This window comes from Leptonychotes weddellii, chromosome 14, assembly GCF_054177405.1.
Source record: "Leptonychotes weddellii isolate Sample4059 chromosome 14, ASM5417740v2, whole genome shotgun sequence".
NCBI classification, from domain to species: Eukaryota; Metazoa; Chordata; class Mammalia; order Carnivora; family Phocidae; genus Leptonychotes; species Leptonychotes weddellii.
Window position 1 is genome coordinate 72923259 of NC_138382.1, and position 24771 is coordinate 72948029.

General features: G+C 47.1%; 1 protein-coding gene across 11 annotated transcripts in view; it reads left to right on the forward strand.

Annotated features, from left to right (window-relative positions):
- The window catches only part of RALGPS1 (Ral GEF with PH domain and SH3 binding motif 1), a 315256-nt gene that overhangs the window by 114114 nt on the left and 176371 nt on the right, over positions 1-24771 (forward strand). The window lies entirely within an intron of this gene.

Here is a 24771-nt window from a genome sequence, read left to right on the forward strand (position 1 = left end):
CTCTGACCCTCCTCCTTCTCGTGCTCTCTGTCTCTCATTCTCTCTCGCAAATAAATAAATAAAATCTTTAAAAAGAAAAAAAAAGAAAAGTGTTTCTTTCTATATGGCCCAGAGCTTAAGAGCTTGGGCTCTGGAGTGAGAAGGATTAGGTGTATATCTGTGTGACCACACTTGTCACTTACTGTCTCTGAGTCTCATTTTCATTTCTGTATAAAATGGAGATGATAATATAACTACCTAAAAAATTGGACATGAGAACTGAATGAGATTTTTTTCAGCTTCATTGAGGTGTAATAGTTCTATAACAAACCATGCATAAATAAAGCCAACAATTTGATGAGTTTGAATGTATATATCTGTGAAACCATCATCAAATCGAAGCAGTAAACATACCCATCACCCAGAAGGTTTCCTCATGCTCCTTGCAGTCCCTCTCTCCTTTCCCACACCCTCCACGGTCTTCTTGGAATCAGGTAGAATCAGTTCTTAAAATGTGTTCTTCTGTTTCAAAATTGTCTTGGCTATTTTAGTCCTTTGCATTTCCATATGAATTTAAAAATCAGCTTGTAGCTTTACAAAAATGCCTGCTGTTGGGACGCCTGGGTGGCTCAGTCAGTTAAGCGTCTGCCTTCAGCTCAGGTCATGATCCCAGGATCCTGGGATCAAGTCCTGCATCCGGCTCCTTGCTCAACAGGGAGCCTGCTTCTCCCTCTGCCTGCCACTCCCCCTGCTTGTGCTCTCTCTCTCTCTCTCTGACAAATAAGTAAATAAAATCTTTTTTAAAAAATGCCTGCTGTTAATTATGATCACATTCAATCTGTAGATCAATTTGCGGACAGTTGACATCTTAACAATACTGAATCACCTGAACCATGAACACACTGTGTGTATCCACACATTTGGATCTTCTTTAATTTGTTTCAGTAATGTTGTAGTTTTCAGTGTATAGATCTTACACATCTTTTGTCAGATTGATTCCCAAGTGTTGCATTTTCTATGCTGCTGTAAATGTTATTTTATTTAAATTAAATTCCAATTGTTCATTCCTAGTTTATAGAAATATAGAAATGTTTTAATTGACCTTATATCTTATAGCTTTGCTAAACTCACTTATTCTACTAGCTCTTTTGTAGGTTCTGTAGAATTCTCTACACAGATGATTTTTCTGTGAATAACAGTCTTATTTCTTTGTTTCTAAACTGGATGCTTTTATTTCCCTGATTTGCCTTATTCGCTGGCCATAGCCTCTAATACAGTGTTGGGTAGAAGTGGTGGGAGCAGGTATCTTTGGCTTGTTTCTGGTCTTGAGGGAAAAGTTGTCTTTCGTGGTTAAGGATGATGTTAGCTGTTAGCTGCACGTTTTTCATTTGCCGTTTATCAGGTTGAGGATATTCCCTTCTGATCCTAATTTGCTGAGAATTTTTATCTGGAATGGATGTAGGGTTTTATTAAATGCTTTTCCTGCATCTATTGAGATACCGTGATTTTTCTTTTTTAGTCTGTTACTGTGGAGAATTGCATGATTGATTTTTGAATATTAAACTAAACTTGCGTTCCTATGATAAACCCCACTTGGTCATGATGTAGAATCCTTTTTGTATATTGTTGGATTCGATATGCTAAAATTCTGTTAAGAATTTTTGCATCTGTGTTCATGAGGAATATTGGTTTGTATTTTTCTTTTCATGTAAAATGTCTTTTTCTGGTTTTGGTATCAGTGTAATGCTGATCGATCTATCTATCTATCTATCTTTCTTTCTGTCTATCTATCTATTTATCTATCTATCTATTTATCTATCTATGATAGAGTATGTGCACAGGCACAAGCCCATGCGGTGGGGGAGGGGGTAGAGGGAGAGGGAGAGGGACAAGCAGATTCCATGCTGAGTGTGGGGCCTAACTCGGGGCTCGATCTCATGACCCTGAGATTCGACTTGAGCTGAAATTAAGAGTCAGAAATTCAGCCAACTGAGCCACCCAGGTGCCCCATGCTGACCTCTTAAACTAGGTTGGGAAGCATTCCTTTCTTCTCAGTTTTCCAGTAGAGTTTATGTAGAATTCATATGATTTTTCGTAAATATTTGGTAGATTTGACCAGCAGAGCCATGTGGACCTGGAGTTTTCTTTGTGGAAAGGTTTTCATTTTTTCCTTTTAAATAGACTTATTTATTTATTTATTTATTTTAAAGATTTTATTTATTTATTTGACAGAGAAAGACATAGCGAGAGAGGGAACACAAACGGGGAGTGGGAGAGGGAGAAGCAGACTCCCTGCCGAGCAGGGAGCCCGATGCGGGACTCGATCCCGGGACTCCAGGATCATGACCTGAGCCGAAGGCAGTCGCTTAACCAACTGAGCCACCCAGGCGCCCTATTTTTTTTTTTTTTAAAGATTTTATTTATTTATTTGACAGAGAGAGACACAGTGAGAGAGGGAACACAAGCAGGGGGAGTGGGAGAGGGAGAAGCAGGTTTCCTGCCAAGCAGGGAGCCCGACATGGGGCTCGATCCCAGCACCCTGGGATCATGACCTGAGCCGAAGGTAGACGCTTAACGACTGAGCCACCCAGGCGCCCCTAAATAGACTGTTTTATAGAGCAGTTTTAGGTTCACAGAAAACTGAAGCAGAAAGTACAAAAAGTTCCCACGTATTCCCTGCCCCCACATGCACAGCCTCCCACACTATCAACATCCCCATCAGAGTGGTACATTTGTTACAATTCATGATTGTAAACGTGTAAAAAAAAAAAAAGATGAATCATTTTTACCCAAAGCCCATAGTTTACGTTAGGGTTCATTCTTGGAGTTGTATAGGTTTTGACAAATGCACAATGACATGTATCCACCATTATAGTATCATACACACTTGTTTCACTGCTCTGAAAATGCTCTGTGCTACACCCGTCCATCCCTCCCTCTCCCCCAACCTCTGGCAGTTACTGGTCTTTTTAGTGTCTCCATAGCTTTGCGTTTTCCAGTATGTCATGGAGTTGGAATCAGACCGTTACATAGGCTTCTTTCATTTAGTAATGTATACCTAAGATTCTTCCGTGTCTCTTCATGATGTGATGGCTCATGTCTTCTTATTGCTGAATAATGTTCCATCACCTGGAGGTGCCACTGTTTATCCATTTACCTGCCCTAGTGAGGGATATCTAGGTTTTTGTGGGGATGTAAGTTTTCAATTCCTTTGGACAAGGAGTGCAGTTGCAGATTGTTGTAGAAAATTTTTTAACTATGAATTAAACTTCTCAGGGTGCCTGGGTGCCTCATTCGGTTAAGAGTACGACTCTTGATTTTGGCTCAGGTCATGATCTCAGGGTCATGAGATCAAGCCCCACATTGGGCTCTACACTGGGCATGGAGCCTGCTAAAGATTCTCTCTCTGCCTTTTCCTCCACCCCTCCCCCCATCTCTCTGTCTGTCTGTCTCTCCCCTCTTAAAAAAATGAATTCAATTTCTCTAATAGATATGGAGTTATTCAGGTAATCTGCTTCTGTTTTTAGTAAGCTTTGTGTTTTTTGAATGAGTTTGTCCATTTTATCTAAGCTAAATCTATTCACATGAAGTATTTCATGATACTCCCTTATTCTTTTAATATCTATAGGATCTGTAATGATTTTCCCTCTCTCATTCCTGGTATGGATAATTTGTGTCTCCTTTCCTTTTTCCTGCTCAGTCTGGCTAAGTTTATCGATTTTATTGATCTCAAAGAGCTTTTAGTTCCATTAATTTTTTTCAATTACTTTTCTGTTTTCTAGTCCATTGATTTCTGTTCATATTTTTTATTATTTACTTTCTTCTGCTTACTTTGGGTTTAATTTGCTCCTCTAGTTTCTTAAAGTGGAAGCTAAGGTCAATGATTTGCAGCCTTTCTTCATTTTTTTTTTTTTTAAAGATTTTATTTATTTGACAGAGAGAGAGATAGCGAGAGCAGGAACACAAGCAGGGGGAGTGGGAGAGGGAGAAGCAAGCTTCCTGCTGAGTAGGGAGCCTGATGCAGGGCTCGATCCCAGGACCCTGGAATCATGACCTGAGCCGAAGGCAGACGCTCAACAACTGAGCCGCCCAGGCGCCCCTTTCTTCATTTCTAATGTAGGTGTCTAGTGCCGTAAATTTCCTTCTAAGCATTGTTTTAGCTTCATCTCACACATTCTTATTGTCTTTTAAAGAGATTTTTTAAAGTACATATAGTAAAGTGCATAAGTCTTAAAGATACAACAAAATAAACAGACCACATAACTGCCACTGGAGCAAAATATAGAATGCACCAATACCCCGGCAGCCTGTCTCACGCCCTTCCCAGTCACTGTTACCCCCAAGTGTAACCTCCACTCTAAATTCTATCACTATCAGTAGTTCAGTCTGTTTTTGTCTTAAATAGAAGCAAAAGCCTCCTTCTTTTGAAAACTTCTTCATTTTGAAAACTATCTTTTGTGGGAAAAAAGTTATTTTTCTCAAATTATATTAAGGTATCATTCTACTCTGAACGTGTGTAGGATGGCATAGGATTCCACCACATACATCTGGGTGATGATAGTTTTCACTGTCGCTGTGTTCTGTTATATAACGTTTTCCCTGAGAAAGGAATTTATAAAATCATACCTTACCTTTATGACTATGTGCATCTGTTTGCATTTACATCGATCCTAGCTTAAGTTGGAAAATGTCAAATGAAAGAGTGCAGTGAAGCTTATGTAATCTTTGGTCTTACTTTCATAACCAGAAATTCAGGCTGCAGTGATAGGATGCTTTGCAATGATCACATGATGCCTGGAAGTGGGAAGGAGCACCCACCTCCCAAAGCTGCATGGTGGGGCAGGGGAGATGGGGGAAGAAACCTTATTGAGGAGAAGGACGCTTGACTTGGAAAGGCCTCCCGTTTTCCAAAAGTTGGACTTACCCCAACACGAAAGCCTTGTTTTGAAACAGCCTTCAAAATTGCCAAAGATGTCACTCCCAACAGGAGAGAACCTGATGAAGCCCCATAACTTGAACCCGGCTGAGCTGAGCTGTGACTCAGAGCAGACGAAGGAGATTAAAGCAGTTCCTGTGTCAACTGATATCATTTCTAGAAGAGCTGACCTGTCTTCTGGTATTTTGAAGTAGGTCATGGAAAGAATCAGCAGCTGTGCCATTTCTTTTGAAATTCGTTGCACAAACAGTTAATGACAATCTTGGTGCATCCAGCTCCTGTTCGTTTCTGTTACCTGTATGTTTTCACCATCCAAAAACAATTCTTATATTGTGAGCTCCTTTGGGAAACTTCCAAGTCTTCAAGATGGCAATCCGTTTCTTTGCCAAGCTCAATTTTGACTGAAAGGAATGTCAAGGCTTTCTTGCATGGATGAAGCATCTGCTTTGTCTGGCCACACATCTGGTGTTGCAGCTTTGATGAAGTGAGGAGGCCCACCTGCCACTGTGGCTGGGACTTTCTGTGCCAGTGTTGATGTCAAAGACTGCAGTGGTCCTGAAAGCCTGCTTTGAAAGCCTGCAGTTCTGTCAGTGCTGGGGCCTTGAGTTCCAGCCTCCCCGGGAGGTTTTGCTGTGCAATGGAGCAGAAGAGAAAGCTGCTCCCACTACACAAGGAGTTCACTGGCTCTCCAAAGGACAGATCTTGAAGTACTTGACTGAACTTCAAACTGAAGTTCTATTTTTCTTTTCTTTGAAAGTAAAGGAAAACACACAAAACAGAGAAAGAGGAATTCATTCATGACTTGGCTTCCTTACTAGATATTTTTGGCCCTGTGAATGAGGTAAATCAATTCACCACTATAGTTGTTTCTGAAAAATGGGCGGTTTTGGCCATGCTGCCCTCTATAAGAGGAGACTGGGCTGGGCAAGTCTGTAAACTTTCTGCTGCTGGAAGAAATGTTTGTGCAGCCTGGGAGTGGCAGAGGCATGGTAAGCCCTCAGCAGCAGAAATCTGGAGACACCTGGAAGCGGTGCCCTTCTCTTTGGAAGGCTTCGGCTGCTCAGCCAAACATGCAGAGGGAGTATGGACATAGTCCTTCCTTGGGGACAACCCATCAGTGAAGGAGACCTTTATATTGCTTTCCTCAGTGGCTCGAGAGAAGAGAAAATGATGGGGCATTGATTCAGCTGGAAAACTCGTGGAGAATGGTGCTAGTGCTCAACATCTGATACTCGGTGACTCTCATCAGTGGGCTTTGGGAGTGATGGTCTGGTGGGCCACTGCCTTCCTTTGGGAGTCAGGGTTCTTAGCAGCTGTTGGTAAACAAAAAGTAAAGTTGACTGGATGTCAACGTGTTATGTGTCGAGGAGCATCATGTGTGTTGGATGTCAAGGAATACTTTACATTATTAACTTTGCAAAGTTCAGTAATATTAATTTTACCTATATTTTTTGAAAGCTTACTATGTGTCAGTTGCTGTTCTAATAATTTTACATAAACTGAACCACTGAATATCCACAATGATTTTATAAGGTAGGCACTTTTATTATCTGCATTTTCAAATGAGAAGACTGAGGCCAGAGAGATTAATCGATGTCCCCAGAGTCACAGGGCTGGTCAGGGGTAGAGCCAGGTGCTGGGGTCAAGGATCCACATGTCAGCCCTTGGTAACTGCCTCTCTTATGCCAGGCTGTGGCAGGGGCCACATTATGGCTCTTGTTTGCCCTTTTGACACAGTTTGAATTTCTTTTGATTCTTTTCAGGTTGTTGGTATTACTTTTTTATTTTTGCTTGAAAAATCAGAGAGGGACGCTTAGGTGGCTCGGTTGGTTCAGCGTCTGCCTTCAGCTCGGGTCATGGTCTCAGGGTCCTGGGATCGAGCTCCGTGTTGGGCTCTCGGCTCAGTGGGGAGTCTGCTTCTCCCTCTCACTCTCCTTCTGTGCTCTCCCTCTCTCTCTCAAATAAATAAATAAAACCTTAAATAAAAAAAGAAAAAGAGAGAAATAATCTCTGAAAAGATTTTTCCATTGAGATTTAATGTTAAGATACATTGTGTACAAAATTTCACGATTGTGTTACTCACATTTTACCGGGGAGGGAGCCCATAGCTTTCCTTAGGTTCCAAAGACTCTGAAACTCAGGGGCATGATCACACCCGATGTCTTTGTCTCTCAAATGCTGGGCACAGTGCTGGGCACACAGTATTTGTTCAGTACATTTTCATTGACTCACTGAATAAAAAGTTGCTGTGCTTAAAGAGTTGAACCTCCACTGTCTGGGAAACTCAGTTTTTCAAATCACTTGACTTCCTGCCAGTTGATAGAGGATACCTCCCATTCAGTCTGCAGTTAGTTACTCAGTGCCTGCTATGGCCAGGTCCTTACTTGGGAGCTGGACATACAAAAGTGAACACATTCGATCCTTAGGTGCTACCCCTGCACAGTGTTTGTAGTCTAGGGAGGGAAGACAGCCTGTTCAATAAGCATGTCAGTAAGGAATAGTAGGGGCCACTGTCGGGGTGTTACATGTGCCACAGGAACACACAGAAGGGGCAGCCGACTTGGTTTAGGGTGGCAGAGGGGGTTCAGGAAAGCTTGTCTGGACAAATGATCTATGAGCCAAGACCTGAGCAAGATGTGGAGTTGGTCAGGTGAAGGGGAGGAGAAGGAATATCTCTGGCAGAGGGAGCAATAGGTACCAAGGCCTTAGGTGAGAGAGCAAGACAGGGAGGACAGAGGCCTGAAAGAAATGCTGTGCGGGGCTGGGTCATGTGCAGAGAGGCCTGAGCAACCGAGTGGCCAGGAGTCAAGCAGATGATGGGGGTGGTGGGGCACTTGGAGAATGTGGTTTTGTGCATGTTGAATCTGAGGTGCCCAGCGCCAGAAGGTGCAAGTTGGGGCTATTCTGTGGACCTAAGCTGCATGCCCTCTTACAGAATTCTAGGTTCCTAGGGGCTGCTGACCCGGCTCTGTCTATGGGAGGATCCCTAGGCTAATGAATGGGTCTCAGGGGCTGTCATGCCACTGGAGACTCATTAGAGGCCAAAGTGTCCTTGGAAGTTGGGAAAGCAAAACCCCTGAACGGGCAGCCTTGAGAGAAGTGGCCCTAGTGATCATCAGAGCAGCTGGATGGGGAGATGCCGAGTGGAGAGGAACATCTTGGAAAGGAACCCTCCAGAAAGGAAAGGGAGGAGTCAGGGCTCAAACACCGTATCTTGGGGGACACTCTGTGGCATACTGGTTAGCAGCATGAGTTATGGTTCATACAGCTGAATTTGAGATCCTGCCTCCACCACAAACCAGCTGTGTGAATTTGGGCAGGTTCCTTAACATCTCTAAACCTTCATTATCTCATCTGTGAAATAGAGATGACAACAGTACCCACTCCATAGGTTTCCTGGGAGGGTTTGTGTGATAATGCATTGAAATCCTTCCTTAGCACTCTGGCTGGGACATAATCAGTGCTCAGTACAGGGTTGCTGTTGGTGTTCCTTCTCTTCCTCTTTTTCTTCTTCCTCCGTTGTTGTTGTCATCATCATCACAGAGATGTCTCTCTGACATGGATAGAAACTGGTCTTGAATCTTGAATTCCAGTTCTATGGATTTAGGAAGGCCAGAGCTTTCTCTCCATGCAAGTTACTAGAGGCTTAACTTCTGTCACATACACCAATTCTATGCTGGACCACAGTGATGGGGCAACTCCTGCAAGTTCTCCCGAAGAGTCTGCCACACAAGTGCTAGGGAGCCATGGAGACTCATGGAAAGGGAACCTTGGGAGCCACTCCAATGGCTTTAACAAGCCTTGTAGGCACCACTATTTCTAAAACACCCACTGGCTGTGCCATCATTGTGGGCCACTTACCTGATCTCGGCCTCTTCTGGCTTTCTCCGCTCTGCATTCCTCTCTCAGGACCACCCATCTTCCTTCCCTGTGCAGAACAGTTCAGATCCCCCAGCACATACAGCCCAGTGTGCATTCTCAAATCCACCAAGGCACTCAGAAGGACGGAGCAGCCCCCCCCCCCCCCATCCAGCAGGACCACCCTTCATTGATGATTGTGTTGTAAATAGTCTCTCTGGTGGGGGTTAGGGGAAGAGGTCCAACTTCATTATTATTATTTTCTTGATGGTCTTAAATTCTTTGCCCAAGGCCCTAGGGAAAGAAGAGTTGGCAGCTACTGAAGGAGTTGGGTTGGGAGCATGGACTTTGGTACATAGCCTACCTAGGTTGTAACCTTGGCCTTTCCACTTGCTGCTGGGTAGCCTCATGCAGTTCACTTCACTTCTCTGAGTCCCTGAGCCTCAGGGTTCAGGCTAGCTTTCCCTTCTTGAAACCTTCATACCCTAGAGCAAAAGTCCCCCAGGGTGCCTGTGGGACAAGATACTCACTTAACCTCCACCCTTCCCATTCTCTGAAAGATTAGCCCACAGCCCTGATTTTGTTGAAATTTAGCTGCTAACCCCTCTAGAGGGAAGCAGGAAAGCAAAACTGTACATCGGGAGTATCAGCAGATTCTAGAATCTCTCAGAAGTCATGTCCCTGGTCTATGCTTCCTGAGTCCTGACTCTCCTAAGGAGGTCCCCAGACTCCTGTTTGATTGGTGTCCCTGAGAGAAGGGCTGTCCAAGCCTTGGCCTCCATCAGGCCTTCCCATCCCTTCCTTGCCCTTTTCTTCATTGAGACCATCCAGGCTGATGGGCTGAGAACAGAACAGGGGGAGGCCAGGTAAGTCAGGATGTTTTTAGTTTCAAGTAGCAGAACACAGCTCAAGCCAGCTTGACAAAAGGGGAATTTGCTGTAAGCCTCCAGGGGTGTCTCATGGAACCTGGAAGTGGAGAGAAGCTGGACTCTGGGCCTGGAAGTCTGGTCAGAGTCTAGTCTTTCATCTTCTCTGCCCTTCCTCCTTTCTTTTTCTCGGGGCTTCCACTGGCTTCCTCTGACCCTTCCCTACCAGCAAGGAGGACTGGGTCAACAACAACAACATGGCTGCCCAGGGCTCCTGAGCCCTAGATACTGACATTTTTCTCTTTCCCTCCTTCTAGATTCCGAATCCATACATAAGGAATTATTAATGGCCCAGTGGGGGTCAGGTTTATATCACTGGAGGTGATATGCCTGTGATGGGGTTGAGGACAAGTTGCAGTTCCCAGAATGGTCAAGAGCTGGGCAGACACCCCCCAAAATGCGAGTCATGGGGAACCAGTGTCTTTCGGTGTCCCCTTGTCCTAATATGTCATTTGTTTCTTGGGGGCCTTCTGGTTCTGACCAGTCTGTTCCTGTCAGTGCCTTTCATGTTCATATTGGGCAGGTTTCTGAACAGAGAAGGGGGGGCGGGGCCTGGGGAGGAGTTGGTTGAATGAGTGATGGCTCCTACAAATTAATGGCTCTGAATTATCCATGTTTAGACAGACTTTGCTTGGACACAGCTTAGGTCAGATGTGGGGACACTTGGCCATTAGGAAGTGAGCTTCACATAGCTATTTGGGGTCAAGAAAGATCCACAGGAGCTCATTCTGCACTTTAGAACTCCTGTTGTGGTCTCTGATGTGTGCCTCCTCGAGAAATGAGGGTCGGCCTCCAGTCAGGGCCAGCTGGGTTCCGTAGAGGCTCCCCTAGACCTCATCTGGATGGAAGGAGTCCCAGAGCCACCGTGGTCCCTTCCTCCCCGGGTGGTCATGGCAGTGTGGCTGGGATGGGGCTCCGCCTTAGCTGGGCAATGAGGGGGTCTGCCCTGGTGGCTGAGCCTGTGTGTGGTGGTCCTAGACTGAAAGCCTGTGTTTTATGGAAGTACCTTTCCTCTAGACACTTAGAATTTAGTAGGGTGTATTAGACAAATTATATGTTTAACTGGAAAAATGTAATTGCATTTTAAATCCTTTCTTTATATCTAGCTGGTATTTAAAAAGCCATTTTGGTAACTTCTGACTGGGTTTGTACCTTAGGCAATTGAGACAGTTAGGCTGACTCTCTTTTCCACCCCAAGATGTAAAAAAAATAAATACCGTTTAATGGGATTTTGCATGCCAAGGTTTAGGCTGTGATTGTAAGAGCATAAAAATGGGTTTGTATGTAAAGGGAAGGTTAACAAGCCATCCCCCTCAACCCCCAGCCTCCCTCTCAAAGAGTGGTCCTGGCAGCCCCTTCCTGCCTGTAAATACTCGGGATTGCCTCATTGGCATGTCAGCACGGGGGGAGAAGAAGCCAGATGATTTTATGATCCATAAATGCAAGCACCAGACGTGCTCCGAAATTCATTAGTGTTTGCCTGTCATTACAAATAGCCTGTGTTGTTTGCCTTCTGACTAGACGGGTGGACAGGCAGGGCCCAACTGCTGGGGCATGGAGGGCTGCGAAGCCCCAACTCTCTGGGGAAGTGGGAGTTTAAAGCAAGCTTTTAATTTATGGCTGAAGATTGTTTCTTGCTCTTGAGTGTAGGTCTTGAAAGTTTAGATGTAGATCGACTTTTCCTTCAGTGGAAAATATGAGGTTCTTGGATAAAACCTACTCATAAAATGAGCTGTGATCTCTTGTTTTTTTTCCTTTTCCTCCCCTCTGCATTGCGGATAAACTTTTTGGAGAGGGCCAGCTCTCAAAATGTTATGCCCGGGCCCATCCCTGTGTGGCAGATTCGCACTGTCCCTCCCCAGCCCTGCCCCACTTTGCAGGGCACAGCCCTGCTCCTCAGCTGCCCTTCCCTCCTCTTGGCCAGCTCCTGCTGCAGTGTCCCCATGGTCCATTTCAGACCCCAGGTGACCCCTGGAGGTGATGGTGAGGCTGTGGGAGGTGCCAGGCTGCTGCTCTCTGACGTGGAGGTGGCCAGAGCAGGACTGGGCAGGCCCAGCGGCAGTGCTGAGTCTGCGTAGTGTCTGGAGGAAAGCTGCTGTGCAAGGGAGCCACGTGTCTGAGGTCTCTGAGTGGGGTTGTAGATTTGAATGTCATCAGAAGAGACGTTCTTCCAAACAACCTTCCTGTGGCTGGCTGAGGCGTCCCTGGGGCCTGCTTGGGCTAGTGGGCTCCATGCTTATTGTTCAGTTGTCTAGCACTTACCGCACGTGAGGCTCCCTGCCTGGTGTCCTCAGGGACCGCAGGATGAATGAGGAGTCCCTGGTCTAATGGGAAAGGTAGGGAATTTCTATAAGTAATGATAAGGGCCACACTGAAGGGGATAGACTTAAGTGCTGTCTGGGAGGGGAGCCAACACTTGTAGCTGGGGCAGTGGGCAAAGCATCCTGGAGGGGGTCCTCTTTATTCGTGGCCTGCAGGAATTGGTAGGATTTGGACACAAGATCAGGAGAAAGGGCATTCCAGGGAGAAGGAGCAGCTTGAACACAGGTAAAGCCATTGGGAAGAAAGTGACTACGTGCAGGGACCATAGCAGGTTAGCTTGGCTAGAGTGAAGGAGAGGGGAAGGGCGTGTAGAAAGTTAGACTAGCGGGAGGGGGCCCTAGTATGGAGGCTTTGAATGCCATGCCCAGGGTTCTTGGGACTTGGTCAGTAGGCTGGCAGAGCTGTGCTTCCTTCAAGAAGCTGAATAAGCAGCAACCAAAGTCCGGTAGACCCTTTAGCCACAGCATGCCCCAAACTAGACCTTTGATTCTTTCCCTGGAACCCTGCTGTTGTCCTGACCCAGTCAGGCCAGAACTGTGGCGCTGTCATGGGCGACTTCCCTCTCTCTCACATTCTCTGCTCCTAGTCAGCCCCTGCACCCGTCTCCCCACCTTCCACCTCTCTCCCCAGTGCTGCCTCCCAGCTTCGGGCTGCCCTCTTGCCGCCGCCTCCTCAGTTCGGAGGACAGCTCTATACCCATGTCTGCCCCATCCTACTCTACTGCCCACCCTGCAGTTTTCAAACCTCTTCCACATCACTGAACTTCTTCAGAAACTTCCACTGGTTTCCCCTTAGGATCAGTCCCACGTCTGTAAGATGGGAGTACAGGCCATGTGAGACCCGGCTCGTCCCTTCCCAGCCCTCCTCCCAGCCCTCCCCACCCACTCCTCTGCTTCAGACCTGCTTTGGCTTCCGCCCTGGTGCCCGGATTTACCGCCAGGCCTGTGCACCTGCTGTTCTCTGCTGGGTACGCTGCCCTCCATGATAGTCCTCTCTGTTACTGACTCAGTGTGAGTCCCTGCTCGTCAGCTAAGCCAGCTCCTGGTACACTGTGGTCGCACTCTGATCTTGTTCTTAGGTGCCTTGTAACACGTTCATAATCAATGTCTGTCCTCTCTACTGGAAGGCAAATGCCTGTTCAACGCTCGGTCCCCAAGCCTTGCACGGTGCCTGGCACAGAGGAGGCATTGGGTGAAACTGGCTGGGTATTACTGATTAGATGGGGACTGGGGACAGTGTCAAGAAGCTGTCCGAAGCCACGGTCTCACTCCCGTCTTATAAAAGGTGGTTTCATGCCATCAGAGGCTTGCTTGTGGCTCTAGTGTCTGAAAGGTTCCTCACACTTAATTTGAATAAGTATCCCTGTATAGATCAAACATTTGAAAGGTTGGTTTTTCCTTTTAGCCTTTCAGGAGAGGAAACAGCGTTTCTGAAAGAGCCGTTCCTCCCGGTCTCCTTGTGCAGCAACCGTCTGTGGTCAACATCAGACGGCTGGAATGTCAGAACAGCCCAGCACTGCTGTAACACATCGCACTGTGTCGCCTTGCTGGGATTTATCAAAGTCTTGGTTTGTTTCCCGAAATCCTGCTCTGTCCAGGGGCTTCAAGCTGCTGTGATCAAAAAGCAAGTTACCGTGGGTGGGGGAGAAAAGACTATTTCAGTGTGATGGTTTGAAAAAAAAATCTCAAATGATAGAACACTCACCCTTGGCCCCTTCTGCCGTCAGCCTGGCGCTGCAGGGAGCTGGGCGGGGGATATCCTGAGGGCCGGGACAGCCTCGGGCTCCTGTGCCACCTCCAGGCTCATCATTTTCTACAGTAGCCTCCCCCACCCCCATCAGCCTTTTTTTCGAATGAAGCCTATCCAGCCCCTGTCCCTGTCTGGTTATCTTAGCTCATACCTCAGTCTCCCTCTGGGACCTTTTTGTATTAAAAGCTCAGGCTCTGGTGTCTGCTGTTTGCTATCTAGATGAACTTACATAAATTATTTCATCTCTGTGAGCCTCAGATGGTTTATCTATAAAATGGAGTAGTAAAAACTATAAGTGTAGCAAAGGGAATATAGTCAGTAATATTGTAATAACATTGTATGGTGACAGATGGTGACTACCCTTACCGTAGTAATGTATACTTGAGTAATGTGTAGAATGTGTAGAATTGTCTATCCCTGTGTTATACACCTGAAACTAATATCACATTATATGTCAACTACAGTAATAAAAAAAGAAAAATATACATGAAATTAGTAATGACCAAAAAAAATCGCACAATTCTGCAGAGCTCAAAATATTGTCTTCTTGATAGGGTGCTAGTAAGGAGCTGCTTCTATTGCTGTCTGAAAAAAGGGGGCATAGAAAACTCTAAGCATATAAAAATATTTTGTTTTGTGAAGAAATTTGTGTTATATTCAAGTATACCTGGTTAAACACTGCCTGGAGAACATTAAAAAATGTTACTTCGTGGTCTGGCTTTGAGGTTAAACAAAATAAAGTAGATAAAAGGACATTGTACACTACCTAGGAAGTAGGAAACAGGCAGTACCTGCTAGTTAGTTCTCTTCCCTCCCTGTCTTTTTCATGTTGTAACGCCCCATAGTGCCATCTACTTTGTAGACCCTCAGTCAGTATTATTCAAAATGTTAGGGGAAGATCGTGGTAACAATGCTTGGCCAGGCTTAGAGTATGGTGGTTAAGTGTCTGGGTTTTGGAGTCATGCGGACCCGATCTGAATCGCAGTTTTGTCGTTTATTTACTGTGTGACCTTGGACAAGTTAGTTACCCTCTCTGAGTCTCATTTTTCCTCATGTGTAAACTGGGGGCAGTAAAAGCCCTTCCAGGGCACCTGGCTGCCTGAGTTGGTGGAGCGTGCAACTCTTGATCTCGGGATCATGAATTCGAGCCCAGCACGAGTGTAGAGATGAATTAAAAAATAATAGCCCTTCCCAACAGATGCCATCTACAGTAGCCTCCCCCACCAGATGCCATCGTGCAGGATTATGGGACACGCTCTAAGAAAAGCATTTAGCCTAGTGCCTGGCACACACACACACAACAGGCTGTTCACTACCATTGTTATTGCTGTTTTATTTCTGTTATTCTCAGGCTGGGAACAGGACTGAGCTTGTCTGGAAGGACCCTGCTTGCCTTGCAAAATGAGGAGGAGCCATGAGGCCAGTGGTTGGTTATCTGTGTGTTCCCACTGTGTTCTCTTCCTGTCTGGTGAGAGTCGGGGCCACACGATTTGGGTCTCAGCCTCCCCAGATGGGTCCTAGGTGTTAGGTGGCCAGGGTTGCTTCCTCCATGTCTGACCAGCCAGTCGTGAGTGCTCCTAACGTGTAGATCTTCAGAGACCTGCCTTTTGTCAGGAGCATGGAAAACGTGTGGGATGCTTCATGTGTGCTACCCATTTGTTTCTCCCTCTCCTGAGTTCTTGTCCTGCCCCGCACAGCTCGAGGTCCGTCTCTTCCTCCCTGCTCCGCCTGGGTGCACCTCTCGCCCGCCGCACTCCACCTCCAGAGACGGCCTGCAGTTGAACCCTTGTGCTTTGGAATGCCTTTTTCTGTCTTTTCCCTCTTTTCTTTCCTTCTTCCTCTGCTTCTTCCTCTCCTCCCCTCCAAAATTTTCCCTCTCCCCTTCTGTCTTTCTGGAACCTGAGTTTGCACTGGTCATTTCTGTTTTTTTCTGCTCATGAGCCCCCATCTGCCCCTAGCCCGCTTCCCCCACAGCTGTTTCCTATCTCCTGCCTCACCACATTGTCATGTCCACTCCGTCCCTGTGGGGCCTAGAGCCTCCTACCCCTTCATAGCTGCCTCTCAGACTCAGCCTCTTCACACCCCCTCAAGACACTTGGAGAAGGAAAACCGCTGCAGTCACACAGTCTCCAAAGGCAGGTCTTACTTAATAGTGTTTTTTTATAAAGCCAGACATGTGGCCTCTACTTCTCTTTGCTCATAGAATGGGAGAACTGGGAGGAACTTACAGACCATCCGGTGCCACTGGATTTTACAGACAGGAAACCAAGCCCCCACAGAGGATAGGACTGGCCCAGAGTCTCCAAGGGGGCTCAGGCACAGCTGAGGTTAGAACCCAGCACTCCTGACTTAGGGAGTCCCCATAAAAGCATGACATTGCCCGTGTGAACTGCATGTGTCTTTCTCCATCCTTTTTGAGTTTATGTCATTCCATCTGTAACCCGAGTCCTTCTAACAGCTGTGGCTGGACCTACCTAACCTCTTAGTGACAAGCTCCAGCTCCCTTTGGGGGGACAGCGAGTGGAGGTGGGGACAGACCTTATGTAATGGGGACATAAAGAACCTGGGTCAGTCATGTGCAGGTTCATCACCCCTCAGTCTTCCTGCTTGTCCTGGGCTGACCTTGCTCTGTGGTTCTGAGCTGACTTGTCTTGGCTCCCCACCTCATCCTGGCCCCACTGATGGGGCTTCTTGGCTTGTCTTCCATTCTCCTGCCCTGACCCTTCCTTTTCAATGAGTATACCTTATATTTTATTTTTTTTTGAGGCAGAGAGAGAAAGAACGAGCGAGCAGCGTGGGGGTGGGGAGGGGCAGAGGGAGAGAGAGAATCTCAAGCAGGCTCCAGGCTCAGCGTGGAGCCTGACATGGGGCTCGATCTCATGACCCTGAGATCATGACCTGAGCTGAAATACTTAACTGATTGAGTCACCCAGGCACCCCAGTATACCTTATGTTTTAATGTCGTGCCTTTGTACATTGGTGAGAACTCTGTTGTCCAAAATGGTGGCTGCACGTGGCTCTTGGCACTTGAAATGTGGCTAGTCCAAAGTGTAAAAAACCAGATTTCAAAGACTTAGTACACTAAAAGAATCAAACTATCTCATCACTAATTTGTCATATTTTATATTGATTGCAGGTCAGAACGATAGTATTTTGGGTATATTGAGTTAAATAAAATAAATAGTTAAATTAATTTCACCCATTCCCCCCCCCCCCCCGCCTTTAATGTGGCCATTAGAACGTTTAAAATACATGGTTTGTGTGATATTTCTGTTGACCAGTGCTGGGCCTTCCTCAACCAGGGATCCATGAGAAAGTCAAGCTTAATGCCTGAAGGGCCATCGTAGGTAATGAACGTACCATCCTGATGAGAATGAAGAAAGCCACTCAAATCATCTTTTGTTGTTCTGTGATTCAGACAAAGAACCTCTGTGTACCACCTGTTGTTTCTCATTGTAACTCAAATTCCAGCAGTCTTTCTCTTCTCTTCACTATAATGGTGGCTGTTGGCTTGAGATACGTATTACTAAGCTTCTAAGAAGTTTGACTTCTTTCTTTTTAAAGATTTTATTTATTTATTTGAGAGAGAGAGAGAGAGAGTGAGAGAGAGAACACAAGCAGAGGGAGTGGGAGAGGGAGAAGCAGGCTTTCCACTGAGCCGGGAGCCCGAAGTGGGACTCGATCCCAGGACCCTGGGATCATGACCTGAGCCGAAGGCAGTCGCTTAACCAACTGAGCCACCCAGGCGCCCCGAATTAGGTGTTCTTAAAAGTCTGAGAGGACTCACTGGTAAAATCATGTGGCCCTGGAACCTCTGAGTTAACTTTTCCAGTTTCCGACGTGGTGTTTAGCGTAATACTCACCAGACATAGAAAAGTTTTAGTTGGCCAATAAATGGAAGGCAGTGCGAAGTCTAGGTCCGAACCTGTGTCTTCCCGTGAAGGAGGTACTTCCAGAAATTTCATTTTGTGTTCCCAGCAGTGTTCAGGGTGACCCTGTGGCATGTGAAGATCAAGAATGGGAAGGATTCGATTGTGCCGAAAAATGTGATTCCCAAATTCAGACTGAAAACAGTCTGAGCAGCAGATGAGATGTTGCGGAAAACCAAAGCAGAGTGAAAGGACAAGCTAAAATTTCCTTCTAGAACTCAGAGGGAAACCCACAAGGGACAATGAGGATGACTTGTTTCTAGGAGGTGTAGTGCCTGTCGCAGGAACTCTGCAAAAGGAGGGACGGGAGATGTGAGCAAGTGTAGTGAGGACAACAGCAGGCTGTGGAGCCACAGACATGGCAGAAGCTCGGTTTTCGAGGGAGCAAGCAAGCGTGTGTGCACATGTGTGTGGTCCTGCGTTGTGCGTGGGCTGTGGCCACCATCCTGCAGGCAGAGGTGTTCTGTGGCTCAGCGTCCAGGCTTGTGAGACTGACAGACTTGGGTTTGAGTCTTGCCTCTCACACTGACCATATATGAGGATTTGAGCAAATTGCTTAACATTTCCAACTAGGTTTCCCTCTCTTCATCTGCAAAATGGGGCAGTAACAGTACTTACCTCCTGGGCTGCTTGTGAGGATTCACTGAGCAATGGACAAGCAGATGGACAGTAATTGACGTACGTGGCACTTAGTAAGCACTCAGCAAATATTAGTTGTTCTTATTGTCCTTATTATTGACCAAGTGTAAACTTTAGTTTTCTCTGGGTTTTAGGTTAATGGATAGTTTAAATTTTCTTCTGTGGACTTTGTGTGTTGTCCAGGTTTTCTGTCATGAACATTTACTGGGTCCCTAATCAAAAAAGCCAAAGTGTATTGTTTTCTAAAAGCCAACATCTGAATGCTATTACTTGGAAAAAGCATTTCCCAAGAATATGGAGAAAGGGCATCGAGCCCAGTCCCTAGCGTAAGAGTGGAAAAGGAACCGGTGGCCCTGTGGGCCTTGTATCGGGCTTGGGAATCCGGGTGAGCTGAGCTGCCGGTAGCTGCTCTCCATTCTGTTCACTGGGGCCTTTTCTCTGTCACATGGACGGGGGACTGTTCACAGGGTTGCCGTTGGCTTCGTTGACAGCTGGTTCTAATTGTGCACAGCCACACAGTACTGGGGCTGGATAGGGAATGTTTTGGGAAATTTGCATTGTCTTCATGACCCTTAATCTACATGTGTCCTAAGCAGACGGTGGTTTGAGGAGTTGATGAAACAGTGGTGCTTGTGAGTTGTTATTCTATAGAAATTAGTTGGACTGAAAGCTGAGAAAGATGAATTACTTGTACTCATTCAATGATCTCTGCCCCCCAGACACATACTCTGATGCCAAGGAAGGTGCCCATTTGTCTCCAGTGATTCTTTCCTCCTCTTGTGATTTGTCCAGCCAGGGTTCTGAGGCCTTCTGGAGGCCCTCATGTTCATTTCTCCTGGGGCCCTGCCTCCCTCCCGTCTCCATAGACACATAGTCCCTTGCAGGAGTTTATTTCAAATTACTAAAGTGGAATTGCCCTCCCGGGAGAACACTACACCCCATGTATGAGATTATAGTACAGACTAGACTCTAGTCTAGCAGAAGAGCACTCGATGGGTTTACATCCACTCTGCCACTCTCTTGCTCATGTCATCAGGGCAATAAAACCTAATACGTGCGTGAGGCTCTGGGAGCTTCCTCTGCCCAGTCCCTCCATTGCCTTCCCACCCCACTTGATAAAATAAAATCCATTCCTTACTTGCCCTCCAGGCTGGGCTATGACCTGGCCTCCCACCCCCCAACCTGCTTCCTTTGTCACCACCTCTCCTCCCACTGCTCCGCTCCAGCCACATTGGCCACCTTGCTGTTCTCAGCCCAGCCTCTGCTTTGGTCTGATCCTTCATACCGCCCACTTCTCCTCGAGGCTGGGAGCCTGCTGGAGTAGTCCCCCGTGAGGCCTGCAGCTCTGTCCTGGCTTTGGGGAGGACAGGCTTACGCTACCGATATCAACAACTGCGGGTGTGGCCTGGGCAAATTAATTCACCTACTTGTTATGTGGCTTTTCATTTAGAAACTGGAGGTCATAGCAGTCGCACCTGCTTCGAGGGTCCTGTGAGGATGACATGAGATGGCACGTGCCAAGTGTTAGCACAGTTCCTGGCACAAAGTTGGTAGTCAGTAAATCTCGCTTTTGCTTCTCTAGCTGGGCCTTGGCCCTCATCCCGGGCATAGTTGGGAGTCCTACTGCTCAGGGACTGCTCTCAGTCATCCCCATCAGACTCCAGGATGTCTCCTGGCCTGGATCATCTGCCCCTGCTCCCACCTGCTCTATGCTGCCCTTTTCCCTGAGCATTATTTTATTTATTTAAGATACACATTGAAAGTACTTACAATGTATCAGACAGTGTGCTAAGCAGTGAACAAATACCATCTCATTTACTCTTATAATTACTCTGTGAGAGAGGCGATATCATTGCAGTTTTCAGATGAGCAGGGCCAGGCCCTGGGAGTGGAAGTGACTTGCCCAGGATCCCAGAGCCAATTGGTTGCAGGTCAGCCCCAGTCCCTCTGACTCCTTAACTGCTGGGTCCGTGGTCTCTCTCTTTTCGACCCTGTGCCCTCCCAGTTCACTCCTGAGACCAGAGCCAGCCTCGCTAATGGGTTTCAGGTGGGAGGTCCCCATGGAGGATCTGTCATTCCTACCTTCAGCCCCAGAACCCCCACTTCCACACCAGGAGCATGTGGATGTCACACACCTTGGCTACTATGGCTTCCTTAAGGGTGATAAGGCCTGATAGTCCCTGAAGGACATGGCAGTCACTCTGTTATTTGCCTGTTCTTAACCGTGTCACCAGAGTCTAGGCCCTAAAATGCCTTACTCCTTGGTCAGACCCCACCCCCTACCCCGAAACTGGCACTGTACCCTCTGACTGCCTCGGTGGGTCATCCCCCACTGGGATGTTTTTAGAGCTCCTTTGACTAAGTGTGATTGTCCCACCAATTCTTCTGAAGATTGTTCCGGATATTAGAATGGGAGGAATGGAGAGAAACGTGGAGGGTGGAGGAGGGAGCAAAATAGTAATGTGGGGCCCTTGGCGGGTGGCGGCCTGGTGGTACTCTGTGAAGTCAGATTTAGTGACCTTTCCTTAAAGTGATGCATGTTCAATGAGGACATGTTTTAGGAACGTGATTTGGAAAAGATTGCAGTCAGAATCAAGCACATGTGTGGAAGGGCCATGTGTTGGCACCAGCTTCCTGTGGGGCCTTCAGGGAGGACTTGTCCTGCTCCCCAGGTCTCCTCTTTCAGGGCCTTACCTCACTGACCCCAGACACGGTCTGACTCCCAAACCCCTATGCACAAAGCTGGCAGCTTGTGGAGGTGTTCCTGGCAGCGTGGCCCCAAGAAGCTTGCAAGGGGAACTGAAAGCAGTGTTGACCCTTGCTGTCACCTAGGAATGCTTGCATTAATAAAAAGTTGTTTTTGTATCGGTTAGAAATTTTTTCCCAGTTTCTTTGTAATAAACATTCTCCTTCGACTGTCAGAACGAGTGTCTAAATGACTCTCATGCCGTTACATTTTTTTATTTGAGGCAGCTGGTCAGGCTCCTTTGGGTTCTGGGCCCACTGACATTGAGGATCCTGTGGGGTACCAACGAGGGTGTGGCCAGGAGGTGGCTGAATATCCTGGCCTGGGGCTCAGGAGAGAAACCCAGGCAGTGGATGTGGGTTTCCGTGGAGGAGTATGGACATGGAGCTGTGCAGAAGAAGACAGTGCACAGATTTAAGTGGAAGTGGGGCAAAGTGCCAGAACAGAAAAAAGCAACCAGAAAAAAGGACTGGGAATGGTGGTCATGAGATGCGAGAAGACAACAAGAGACCACAGTGCTGAAGGGCAAGGACAGGGAGCGGGAAGCAGGGGGCAGCTGCCCGACCAGGAGGCTGTCACCCGGAGAGGACAGAGCAGTGTCAGTGGAGTAGGGGCAGGGAAGGAGGTGGAGAGCGAAGTGGTCCTGACAGCCCCTTGAGGAAATTCACTGGGAAGGAGAAGAAAAAGATGGAGCCGGAGGAGCTGGAGGCCTGCAAAAGATGTCCTTCATCATAACTGTCCTTGTTGCTGTTATCATCCTATCACTATTCTTCATGGAGAGGAAGGGGGTGAAGGTGCAGGCTTCTGGGCAGGGGAGGGGATGGGACCTAGTGCCCAGGAGGAGAGCAGACCCCCCAGAGGAAAGGGTCTCTCTTCTATTGAAGCTGAGGAAGGGAGAGGACACAGTTGAATTTGCACATTTGGTGGCAGAAAGTTTTCTTCTCACAGCTTCTGTTTTGTCCCTGAGGAAGCCAGGGAGCATCCACATGACAGAGGAGAGGCCCCGGAGGAAGCTGGCAAAGGACTACAGGCTCGTACTCTTCTTTCACATCCAGTTGACCTCAGCAGAGAACTCAGAGCCAAGGACAGACTGGGCGAGATCAGGGCCCCGGCGCCCTTGGGAGGAGGCATGTGGCACCCCAGGGCCTGCTGAGTGGCTCACCAGGGATGCGGGGCCACCAGTCTCAGCCCAGCCCCTTGTCTCCTTCTAGAACCAGCCCTGTCTCCTCCCCTGTCAGTTTTAACTTAATTACACTCAGATCGGTTCCATAGCATAGACCTTTTTTAGGCATTAGTGACTGGAAGAGTTTTGTTCTATTACTTCACATTTTCCAAACCCACTTCACACAGATGGAATCTCTTGTAATCCTATAAGGCCAAACACAGAAGAAGAAGAGGGCCAAGGAGGTTGGGCCCAGGACTTGTTTTAGTGCAGATAGAATGGTCTTATTTCTTTTGACATCCTGATAAATCTTTCTGCCCTGAATTTGGGAGATTTCAACACTGAGGAACACTCATACTCCATTCATTCAACACATGCTGCTTGCCATCTGCTGTGAGCCAAACCTGGGCCCTACATGTCACCTCCTCTGCCACGCTCTACCTCTTTCAGTTCTGCCACCAGTCTATGGAATTGATTTCGGTGTCCCTGTTTCATCAGTGACAAAACCAGCTCCGGCAGAGGTTAACTTGCCTGGGGTCACCTAGGAATTACATGGCTGGGCTGGGATTCAGAGCAGGGTCTTTTGGCTCTCAAGGCCTTTGCTCCATCCATTTCATCAAAGAACCCCTCAAACATAATGTTTTACTCTGTTGAGGCTTTAATTTTTAATGTTATATGTCTCTCAGTATAAAAGGTTCTTTAGGGAATTGTCAAAACCTAAGAAGTGTACAAACAATTTATGAATCAGGGTCTTAGAAATGTTCCAATCAAATAAATGGAGGGCAGGTGTATTGAGTTCTTGCTTTGGTTCCTGCGTGCATGACATCAGCAAAGTGAGAGAGAAACAGTAATAGATTTTGTTAATAATTTAAGATCCCAATGAGAGCATGGTGTGGGGGAAAGAAGAGGGTGTTTGGAGCTCTCGCTGAGTCTGACAGCAATGGGACCCTTGGGAGGGGAAGGGAGATAAACTTTACTGAGTACTTGTTCTGTGCTATGTGCTCTGCATGTCTTAATCTCATTTAATCGTCATGTTGAGCTTCATAGATAAATAAGGTGTCATACCCATTTTAAGATGAGAAAATTGAGGGGCGCCTGGTGGCTCAGTCATTAAGTGGCTGCCTTCGGCTCAGGTCATGATCCCAGGGTCCTGGGATCGAGTCCCACATTGGGCTCCCTGCTCAGCGGGAAGCCTGCTTCTCCCTCTCCCACTCCCCCTGCTTGTGTTCCTGCTCTCTGTCTCTGTCAAATAAATAAATAAAATCTTTTAATAAATAAATAAATAAAATCTTAAAAAAAAAAAAAAGATGTGAACATTGAGATTCTGAGAAGATGGTGTCCCAGAAGATCACGCAGCTGGTGTGTGGAGGCCAGGATGGGGCTGGGTCTGTCTAATAATAAATAAGATTATAGACTCTTAATTAAATGTGTACATGTAATTAAAATGTGTGCACGCATGCACACACATACATGTATATAACTTTTGCTGTTTATTAAAGAATTCGGGAATAAAACAGAAGGAGCAACTATCAGCCAGAAACTGGGCAACAACCATGCCCCAGGCCTTGATTGCCAGGTTTATGAATTCTCTTCTCTATCTGAGTATAACCCATAGCTTTCCAGGACTGGTTTTGGGATCCACAGAGGAAGGAGGCTCTTGTTCTCACAATTAAACTTGGAAAGGGCAGTGATACACATTTGCAAAAACAATTGAAGCATATGTTCTAAAGGGGAGAAGTCAGTGTAACTGAGGCAGGTCGAATACACATTTTCAGAATGGGAAGAATCATGGTAAACAGGTAAATCCTACGTCTCAAAGAGGTTCACGCTTACTTTTGAAAAGAAATAGGGTCAAGGTTTTCCTTCAAGAGGATGAATCCTGAACCCTTCCTCTTTGCTAAACAGAGGTGGTGAGAGTGGCGCGAGATGACAGGAGGCGTGCGGAGGCTCTTGCTGAATGGCAGCACTAGTTAGCAGCCTTGTCATGGCTATTACTCGGGGTCTGCACTAAAGGGTCAGGGATGGTCGTGTTTCCCGTGTGGGTGACCGGGAGGAGAATGGTGCATTTGCAGAAGGGAGGCAGCCGGAGGAGGAGCTGCGTGCATAGCCCTGGCTTGGGGGCCGGGCGCTCTCAGGTCCAGGCCATCGGCTCTTGTATCCTGAGCTGTCCATTGCCTCCAGCCAGGCTTCACACAGTGCCCGCCTGTCTGTGGCTTATAGTTGGGTCCCGAGAAGCATTCGAAGGGTATAGCACTTTGGGCACAGCTGCTCAGCCAACAGGTTTTGTCTCTGGCCACTCCCACTGCCCTCCCTGACTTCCTAGTGGACCCCCGTTCCAGCTGGTGGGCAGCTGGCTCTCACTAACGATCTTATTAAAGTTCCAGATGTGTGGCAAAAAAAATGTTAATAATAGCAAGGCCTGATATGAATTAAAAGGAGGGCTTGTAACTCAGAGGTAGAGAACTTTAATCTGCCTCTTTTCTTTGCCAGGGCTCCCAAGCCACAAGCTGAGCATGCTGGGCAAT